Genomic DNA, 11,119 nt, shown 5'->3' on the forward strand with positions numbered 1-11,119 from the left:
GTGTCAGGATACTGTAGATTCCCAACACGCAGAACTTAAGTAGAAAAAAAGAAAATACCTAAGACGTATTACCGGGCCTTAGAATGGCCAGATTTAACGCATAAAGGTAAAATGCCAGGGAAAAGACAAGATGAAGAAATAAAGCAAGCGGTGAACAAGCCACGGGTCAAGGAACTGAGAAATCAGAATAGTCAGGATCCAAGCCAAAGGTCAAAGAATACAGACATCGGATAGTCAATAAGGGAAGCCAAGGTCAGATACACAAGAAATCAATACAAGGAACACGCTCTCTCTGATAACCAACTGGAAACCACGACAGGGCACAGAGAAATGGACAAGATGTTCCCTGATAGGCTGCATGGAAACATGTGATCATGGGTGTGACAGATAGATAGATAGATAGATAGGTCTGATGATATATGTATCTTATCTGGATACCCACCAGGTGCTGTTACAATATGGCTGGTAGTAGTATACAGTGTAGAGGCAGTAGTTGTTAAAGCAGTAGTAGACAGATGAACATTATTTGTAAGTGCAGTGGTTTCTGTGGGTAAGGTTCTCGTGACTGGAGGGATCAGCGTTTGTGAAGCAGTTTCTGTAGATCATTGTGATATTTAAATGACATTTAAAAAATACTTAAAGGATAATAAGGTCTAGGCTTTGGAGATATTAACTTACCAGTCCAGCTTTGGTCTTATGGTATGTATATTTAGATAGATAAATAGATAGATAGATAGATAGATAGATAGATAGATAGATAGATAGATAGATAGATAGAGAAATAAACAGACATTGATACATACCTTATTAGAGTACACACCTGATGCTTTTTCAGTAGCATTTACCACTCAAACGTTGTTCTTCTGGTATGTGTATGTATGTGTATGTAAATATATAAATAGGTCAGACATATGGTCTCATGGTATATTTATCTATGTACATGCATAGAGAGAGATAGATAGATAGATAGATAGGTCTTATGATATATGTATCTTATATGGATACCCACCTGGTGATGTTACAGTATGGCTGGTAGTAGGATACAATGTAGTGGCAGTGGTTTGTGAAGCGGTGGTAGACAGTGGAACAGTATTTGTAAGTGCAGTGGTTTCGGCGGGTGAAGTACTGGTGACAGGAGGGATCGGCGTTTGAGAAGTCGTTTCTGTAGATCCTTTTGATATTTAAATGCAATATAACAAATACTTAGTTAAAGATACATGTAGATTAATATAAATGATACATGGTACTAAAACATTTTTTAAAGGAAAATAATGCCTGGGTTTTGGAGACATCCATTTACGACTCAACTTTGGTCTTATTGATAAGTTCCTTATCTGGATACCCACCTGGTGTTGTTACAATATGGCTGGTAGTAGGATACAGGGTAGTGACAGTGGTTGGTGAAGCGGTGGTAGACAGTGGAACGGTATTTGTAAGTGCAGTGGTTTCTGTTGTTGAAGTTCTGGTGACTGGAGGGATCGGTGTTTGTGAAGCATTTTCTGTAGATCCTTTTGATATTTAAATTTAATATAAAAGAAACTTAGAAAAAGATACATGTAGAGTAATATAAAAGATGTATGATACTAAAGCATTTATTAAACGAAAGCAATGTCTTTGTTTGGAGACATACATTAACTTTCCTCATATGGTATATTTATCTAGGTAGATGTATAGATAGATCGACAGACAGACAGAGAGAGTGAGAGAAAGACAGAGACATAGACAGACAGAGGACATCAATACATACCTCATAAGAGTGCACACTTGGTATTTTTTCAGTGGTATTTAGCACTCAAACGTTGTTCTTCTGTTATTTGTACATGTATATATAGAGATAGATAGGCAGACAGTTTGACATCGATAAATGCCTATCTGGATACCCACCTGGTGCTGTTACAGTATGGCTGGTAGTAGGATACAATGTAGAGGTAGTGGTTGGTGAAGTGGTGGTAGACAGATGAACGGTATTTGTGATTGCAGCGGTTTCTTTGGGTGAAGTACTGGTGATAGGAGGTATCGGCGTTTGTGAAGCAGTTTCTGTAGATCATTTGATATTTAAATATAATATAACAGTTACTTGGTAAAAGATACAGTTAAATTTATATAAATTAAACATGCTACAAAAGCATTTATTAATAGAATGTAATGTCTAGGTTCAGGAGATATTCATTTACTACTCGAACATTGGTCATATGGCCTATGTACATGTAAATAAAGAGACAGACAGACAGACAGACAAGCAGAAAAGCAGATTTTGATAAAAACCTGCGTACCCACCTGGTGCTGTTACAGTATAGCTGGTAGTAGAATACAATGTAGTGGCAGTGTTTGGTGAAGCGGTGGTAGACAGTGAAATAGTATTTGTAAGTGCTGTGGTTTCTGTGGGTGAAGTACTGGTGACAGGGATTGGTGTTTGTGAAGCAGTTTCTGTAGATCCTTTTTATATTTAAATGTAATATAAAATGTATTTAGAAAAAGATACATGTAGAGTAAAAAAAGGTACATGGTATGGAGACATTTATTTACCACTCAAACTTTGATCTTATGGTATATTTATCTATGTACATGTATAGAGAGAGGCAGACAGACATACAGATAAATAGATAGATAGATAGATAGATAGGTATATGTATTTTATCTGGGTACCCACCTGGTGCTGTTACAGTATGGCTGGTAGTAGGATACAATGTAGTGGCAGTGGTTTGTGAAGCGGTGGTAGACAGATAAACAGTATTTGTAAGTGCAGTTATTTCTGTGGGTGAGGAACTCATGACAGGCGGGATCGGCGTATGTGAAGCCGTTTCTGTAAATGTAATATAACAAATACTTAAAAAAAGATACGTGGAGATTAATATAAAAGGTATACGATACTAAAGCATGTATTAAAGAAAAACAATGTTGTGTTTTTTGAGACATTCATTTACTGGTTAAACTTTGGTCTTATAGTATATTTATCTATGTGCATGTATATATAGATATACAGACAGACAGAGTACCAGGTACCCACCTGGTGTTGTTACAATATGGCTGGTAGTAGGATACAATGTTGTGGCAGGGGTTGGTGAAGCGGTGGTAGACAGTGGAACAGTATTTGTGATTGCAGTGGTTTCTGTTGTTGAGGTACTAGTAACTGGAGGGCTCAATGTTTGTGAAGCAGTTTCTGTAGATCATTTGATATTTAAATATAAGATAACAGATACTTGGTAAAATATACATGTAGATTAATATAAATGATGCATGCTACAAAAGCATTTATTAATGGAATGAAATGTCTAGGTTCAGGAGATATTCATTTACTACTCGAACATTGGTCATATGGTCTATGTACATGTAAATAAATAGACAGACAAGCAGGTAGGCAGAAAAGCAGATTTCGATAAAAACCTTATCTGGGTACCCACCTGGTACTGTTACAGTGTGGCTGGTAGTAGGATACAATGTAGAGGCAGTGGTTGGTGAAGCGGTGGTAGACAGTGGAACAGTATTTGTGATTGCAGTGGTTTCTGTTGTTGAGGTACTAGTAACTGGAGGGCTCAATGTTTGTGAAGCAGTTTCTGTAGATCATTTGATATTTAAATATAAGATAACAGATACTTGGTAAAATATACATGTAGATTAATATAAATGATGCATGCTACAAAAGCATTTATTAATGGAATGAAATGTCTAGGTTCAGGAGATATTCATTTACTACTCGAACATTGGTCATATGGTCTATGTACATGTAAATAAATAGACAGACAAGCAGGTAGGCAGAAAAGCAGATTTCGATAAAAACCTTATCTGGGTACCCACCTGGTACTGTTACAGTGTGGCTGGTAGTAGGATACAATGTAGAGGCAGTGGTTGGTGAAGCGGTGGTAGACAGTGGAACAGTATTTGTAGGTGCAGTGGTTTCGGTGGGTGAAGTACTGGTGACAGGAGGGATCGGCGTTTGAGAAGTTGTTACTGTAGATCCTTTTGATATTTAAATGCAATATAACAAATACTTAGTTAAAGATACATGTAGAGTAATATAAAAGATGTATGATACTAAAGCATTTATTAAAAGAAAGCAATGTCTGTGTTTGGAGACATACATTAACCACTCAAACTTTGCTCTTATGGTATATTTATCTATGTAGATGTATAGATAGATCGACAGACAGACAGACAGAGAGAGTGAGAGAAAGACAGAGACATAGACAGACAGAGGACATCAATACATACCTCATAAGAGTGCACACCTGGTGCTTTTTCAGTAGTATTTATCACTCAAACTTTGTTCTTCTGTTATTTGTACATGTATATATAGAGATAGATAGGCAGACAGTTTGACATCGATAAATGCCTATCTGGATACCCACCTGGTGCTGTTACAGTATGGCTGGTGGTAGGATACAATGTAGAGGCAGTGGTTGGTGAAGCGGTGGTAGACAGATGAACAGTATTTGTGATTGCAGCGGTTTGTTTGGGTGAAGTACTGGTGACAGGAGGTATCGGCGTTTGTGAAGCAGTTTCTGTAGATCATTTGATATTCAAATGTAATATAACAAATACTTAGTAAAATAATTATGTAGATAAATATAAAAGTTATACGATAATAAAGCATATATTGAATGAAAATAATGTATAGGCTTTGAACATATTCATTTACCACTGAAACTTTGGTCTTATGGTATATGTATCTATGTTCATGTATATATAGAGATAGATGAAGCGATAGATAAATAAATAGATAGATAGATAGATAGTGTCAGGATACTGTAGATGCCCAACACGCAGAACTTACGTAGAAAACAAGAAAATACCTAAATATGCCTCCAAAGAAGCAAAAAGACAAACTGACTCTGGCCACTGCAACCAATACTGAAAGACCTAGAAATGTCAATATTTTCTGTTCACCTAAAGCACAAGATAATTCTTCTATTATTAGACTATCGCAGGGAAGCAGAAGAGATTCTATCTCCTCCAGCCATGACCACCCACATCTGCTCCCACTTCAAGTGACGCAACAAACACTTAATGAAGCTTTGGAAACTTTATATCTTAGAATAAAACAAGACTCTGATGATAATTCAAGTCTATTAAGGTCAGAAATAAGGGACCTATCTAATACTATACAAGAACAAGTAAATACTATCCAGGAACTCCAAAGAAATCTTGAAGAAATGAATTTAAAGTATAAACAACTTGAAGGGAAAAAGCAGTTGTTAGAAATAAAACTTGGAGATTTGGAGGACAGATCAAGGATCCATAATATTAAAATACGCGGCATTCCAGAAACCATCAAATACGACCAATTAGACCACTTCCTTAGATCCTTCTTCCAAAAGATTATTCCGGAAACATCTTTAGGGGATTTACCTTTTCAAAAATACCACAGGTTAAATAGACCAAAGAACCTTCCATCTACTGTACCCAGAGACATTATTGTCTGTTTTTCCAATAACATTATCAAGAACCAGATCATGCGGTCAGTACAGAAAAATGGGATCACTGACTTTAAGGATACTAAAATTTTTGCAGACTTATCCATATTAACCCGACAGAATAGGAAAAAAATCGCTAACCAGACTGCAATACTGAGACAAAAAGGAATTAAATACAAGTGGAATTTTCCAACGACATTATCAGCATTCTATCAAGACCAAAGATTTATTTTTAAAGATGCTACTGAAGCACAAGAAACCATCGACTCGTGGGGTATAAACTAATTATAATCTAAAAAACTGTTAATTATCAATGTCGATTAATTTTGTCTGATTCTAAATTAGATATAATAGTCTATGCTAGAGAGGGAATGTGTTTGTTTGTTTTTTCCACAGTGAGATAATTTTGATGATTATTATAAGTATATAGAGGAGCTACTGAAATTTTTATAGTTAGCTATGATGATATACACCTAATGCACTTTTTTTTTTAAAAAAAGGAAAAGAAAGAAAAGGAAAAAAAGAAAGGAAAAAGAGAACGGATGAGATTTATTGACCTGATTAAATCACAATGGTTTAGAGATTAATGTTAATTCTTGTTCGGTTGAACTATATGGTGAATGGTAGGGGTATTGGTAAATTAGTTTTCCTTCCGCCCAATTTTGGGTCCTACTAGCAATTTATTTATTCTCACAGAGATATATTTTTGATGATTAATATAAGCTTAAGAAGACACCCACAGTGTTACATTATATATTTTTTTTATTTACTCACTATACTTTTTATTTACTCACTATATTTTTGATTATGAGGTAAATTCTATACATAGGACCTATTGAAATTCCTATAGTTAACTATAATGATATACACTCAATGTATTTTCCTTCAAAAAGAGATTTACTGACCTGATTAAATTACATTAGTTTAGAGACTAATGTTAACTCCTGCTCGGTTGAACTATATGGGGAATGGTAAATTAGTGGGGTTTTTTCTATTTCTTCCCTCTCCCTTTCTTTCCTCTCTATGGATCTGACTTCTGTACTAATTATAATCTATATTGGTGACTTAGCTTAATATTTAAATGGATTTATATATTATTCTATGAAATGGATTTATATATTATTCCATGACCTCAACCTTCTCCACCCCCCCCCCCCCGTGACCTCACTCCTGCAATCCAGGCAGGCTTATCCAAAGGGTTACTATTGGGTTACCCTATTGGAATACCAATGGGGATTCTGCTCCACGTATTGGTATGTAATTTTTGTTTTTCTCTTGTGAAATGTTTGTGTGTTTTTATTCTTTTTTTTTTTTTTTTTAGGCCGGTGGAGAGGGGAACAAAGAACGGTGGAGACTACTTTTTTTCTTGATGACACTTAATATTGTTTCATGGAATGTCCAGGGGCTGAACTCACCCCAAAAGAGGGGAGCCGTATATAAATTTCTTAATGAAAATCTAATAGACGTTGCATTTATCCAACAGACCCACTGGATTAACTCGTCAGACAGATTGTTGAAATGTAAGAAATTTCCTTGGGTATTTGCCTCAAATTTAGAAGGGAAGAAAAAGAAAAGAGGTACTGCTATTATTATCTCCAATAGATACATAGTTGAAACTATACATTTCTCTCCTGATCCTTTGGGTAGATATGTTCTCCTAGTGGTTAAAATAAATGGCATAATCTATACCTTGGTTAATATTTATGCTCCCAACCGCAATCCAGAAATATTACTTGATCAAATTATGGAAACACTAGATGAATCAACTAGTAGTAATATATTAATGGGAGGTGATTTCAATTGTGTCATGGACCCAAGAAAGGATAGAAGTCATAAACAAATAGGAAATTCTAAACTACTAAATAGTTATCCATATAACTTAGCAGACTTTACCGCTAAAAATACTCTCTATGACTGCTGGAGGATATTTAATCCAAATGAAAGGGATTATACTTTCTTTTCCCATGTCCATCAGACATATTCACGTATTGATATGCTTTTTGTAAAAGTAGGCCTTTTAGACTCTATCATTAAAGCAAGCATTGGTTCTATAATATTATTGGACCATGCCCCTATATTTCTGAAAATTAAATCTAAAGATAATTTTAGACCTAGGACAAGGTGGAGACTAAATGAAAGTCTACTGAAAGTTGACCATATTAAGGAGTCTATTATCATGGAAATTGAGAACTTTTTAAATATTAATAATAATGGAGAAGTTTCGGCCTCCATAGTATGGTGCACTCTTAAAAGTTTTATTAGAGGATTACTAATTAAATATGGTTCTGAACTTAAAATAAAGAAGGGTGATACTCTTCAGAAATTAAGAATTAAATTGGCCGAGAAAGAATATTTAAATAAAAAAGTAACAACTAAAGAACTAACTGAAGAAATAAGCAAATTTAAATTATCCATTAAAGAAAAAAATCTATGATATAGTGAATAAGAACCTTACACTTCTTAAACAAAGATGGCATCATAACAGTAATAAAATAAATAGAGACCTTTCAAATAAACTTAAAAACTAGAATAAAGATAAATCTATAAAAAAAATAATTTCAGGAGACTCCCACTTAACTCTACCAAACGATATCGCTAAGGCATTTGGGGACTACTATAGTTCCTTATATAATCTGGATGAAGTTAAAGCTACCGACCTAGAAATTGATAGATTCTTAAGTAGTCTCAATCTCCCTAGAATAGAATCTTCTAATTTAGAAAGACATAATGCTCCAATTCTATTAACGGGGATTACTGAGGCAATCAACAGTTTAAAACCCAATAAAACGCCTGGTCCTGATGGATATTCGGCAATATTCTATAAAACCTTCCTTAATTCCATTTCTCCTATTTTATTGGAAATGTTTACAAAGGTATCTTCAGAATCTCCCTTTCCAAAAGAAATGATGATAGCTTCAATAATACCTATCCCAAAGCCCGACAAAGACCCTACTCAAATTACTAATTATAGACCGATCTCATTGATCAATACAGATATAAAAAAAAATTCCAGTATATTGTCCAATCGTCTTAAAGATGTTATAAACTACGGAATTGGAGTAGACCAATCGGGCTTTGTAAAGGAAAGAAGTGCTACTGACAATACCCGTAGGATTTTTAATTTAATTCATAGAATGAATGAAAGTGGATTGGGTTCGGTCATTATGGCCCTCGATGCCGAAAAGGCCTTCGACAGGGTCAATTGGAGATTCCTTGACTCTGTCATGGGCCAGTTCGGCATCGTGGGCCAATTTAGGAGTAAGACTATGACATTATACAAGAATGCCTCGGCAAAAATCAGTAACCCATTCTTCGATTCAGATATCTTTAAAATTAATAATGGTACTAGGCAAGGCCCCGCTATTATACATATGGCCCCGCTATTATACATATTGTCAATAGTACCATTAGCTGTCTCGATTAGGCAAAACATCAATATAAAAGGAGTGGAAATGCGAGACAGCGAAGTTAAAATAACCTTGTTTGCGGACGATATTATTCTTTCTTTAGTTAATCCCCGGGTATCAATTACACACTTATTAAGTGACATAGCTATATATAGTTCCTTTTCTAATTATAAAATCAACATGAAAACAACTCAAATCATATCTTATATGTTAAGTGATACTGAAAAGGAAATAATAGCCAAGCAGTTTCACTTCGTATGGGCTAAAGACGAGATTGAATATTTGGGGATAAAGATCTCTTTTGACACTGCCAGTGTAATTCAATCGAACTATGAAAACTTATTTAGAAACCTACAACATCAAATTATCAAATGGAAACGACTAGAACCCTCCTGGATTGGCAGAATAAATATGGTTAAAGCATTTTTGATACCGAAACTCTTATATCTTTAGGGCAATTCCTTTTAGAATTAAGCTGGAAATGCTTAACCGGTTTCAAAACTTATCCTCCAATTACATATGGGCAAATAAACCCCCTAGGATTGCATTTGAAATATTGCGTAGAAGTTATACGAAAGGAGGGAAAGCTTTTCCGGATGTATATAGGACTTATGAAGCCTGTAAAGCATCTCAGTTACTAATGTGGATAAATATGGATCAGGATACCTCACCATGGTTTAGTATAGAACAGGGGTAGGCAACCTTCGGCTCTACAGATGTTTTGGACTACATCTCCCATAATGCTTTTACAGCCATATTGCTGGCAAAGCATCAAGGGAGATGTAGTCCACAAAATCTGTAGAGCCGAAGGTTGCCTACCCCTGGTATAGAACAAGAAAGCAGTCCTAAACATAAATGATCTATTTTGCTGTGGATAGGCATATTAGACCTAGCTGCACTGGAGAAAAATCTATTTTCCAATAATATTCTAAACGACATGGTTACAACCTCCAAAATACTTATGAAGAAACTTAATTTGAAAGATAGAATATTTTATGATACTCCAATAGAAGTTTTACGTTATGTAATGATAGATTTAGATATCAAATCCTGGTTCCAATTAGGGATAAGTAAGACCTCAGAACTATATGAAGGTTATAGATTGACCACATTTAATCAACTACAAGCAAAATATAACATACCCACAAGTGACATATTTAAATATCTAAGACTAAAGAATTTCCTAATGTCCAAATCAGGGCCGGACTTAGGCCTTTAGACGCCCTGTGCGAAAAATCTTCATAGCGCCCCCTCCCCCCATCATCCATGTATGATGTAATGTTTATGTTGTCTGTGTATGTGATAGTAGGTGTGATGACTGTGTGTGATATGTATGCTATGTGTTGACTGTGTGTGATATTTTTAATGGGTGTATTAACAGTGTGTGATATGCGTGTATTGGTTGTATGTGATACACACACACACACAGAGTCAGACGGCCATACACACACAGGAAGACAGTCACACACACAGAGGCAGACAGTCACACACACAGGCAGACAGTCACGCACACAGGCAGACAGTCACGCACGCACACACACACACACAAGCAGACAGTCATACACACACACATACACTCACAGGCAGTCATACACACAGGCAGTCATGCACACACAGACACACACACAGACAGACAGTCACACACACACACACAGGCAGACAGACACACACACACAGACACACACAGACAGTCACACACACACACAAACAGGCAGACAGTCATACACACAGACACACACAGGCAGACAGTCACACACAGACACACACACACAGGAAGACAGTCACACACACACACACACAGGCAGACAGACACACACAGACACACACAGGCAGGCAGTCATACACACAGACACACAGACAGAGGCAGACAGTCACACACAGACAAACACAGGCAGTCACACACACAGACACACAGACAGAGGCAGACAGTCACACACACACACACACACACACACACACGCAGACAGTCACACACACACACAGACACACACAGGCAGACAGTCATACACACACAGACACACACAGGCAGACAGTCATACACACAGACAGAGGCAGACAGTCACACACACAGACACACAGACAGAGGCAAATAGTCACACACAGACACACACACACACAGGCAGACAGTCACACACAGAGACACACAGACAGAGGCAGACAGTCACACACACAGGCAAACAGTCACACACACACACAGGCAGACAGTCATACACACAGACAGAGGCAGACAGTCACACACACAGACACACACACAGAAGCAGACAGTCACACTCACACTGACAATCACTCAGTTACCTGTGG

The sequence above is a fragment of the Pelobates fuscus genome, chromosome 3 (genome assembly GCF_036172605.1).
Source record: "Pelobates fuscus isolate aPelFus1 chromosome 3, aPelFus1.pri, whole genome shotgun sequence".
NCBI classification, from domain to species: domain Eukaryota; kingdom Metazoa; phylum Chordata; class Amphibia; order Anura; family Pelobatidae; genus Pelobates; species Pelobates fuscus.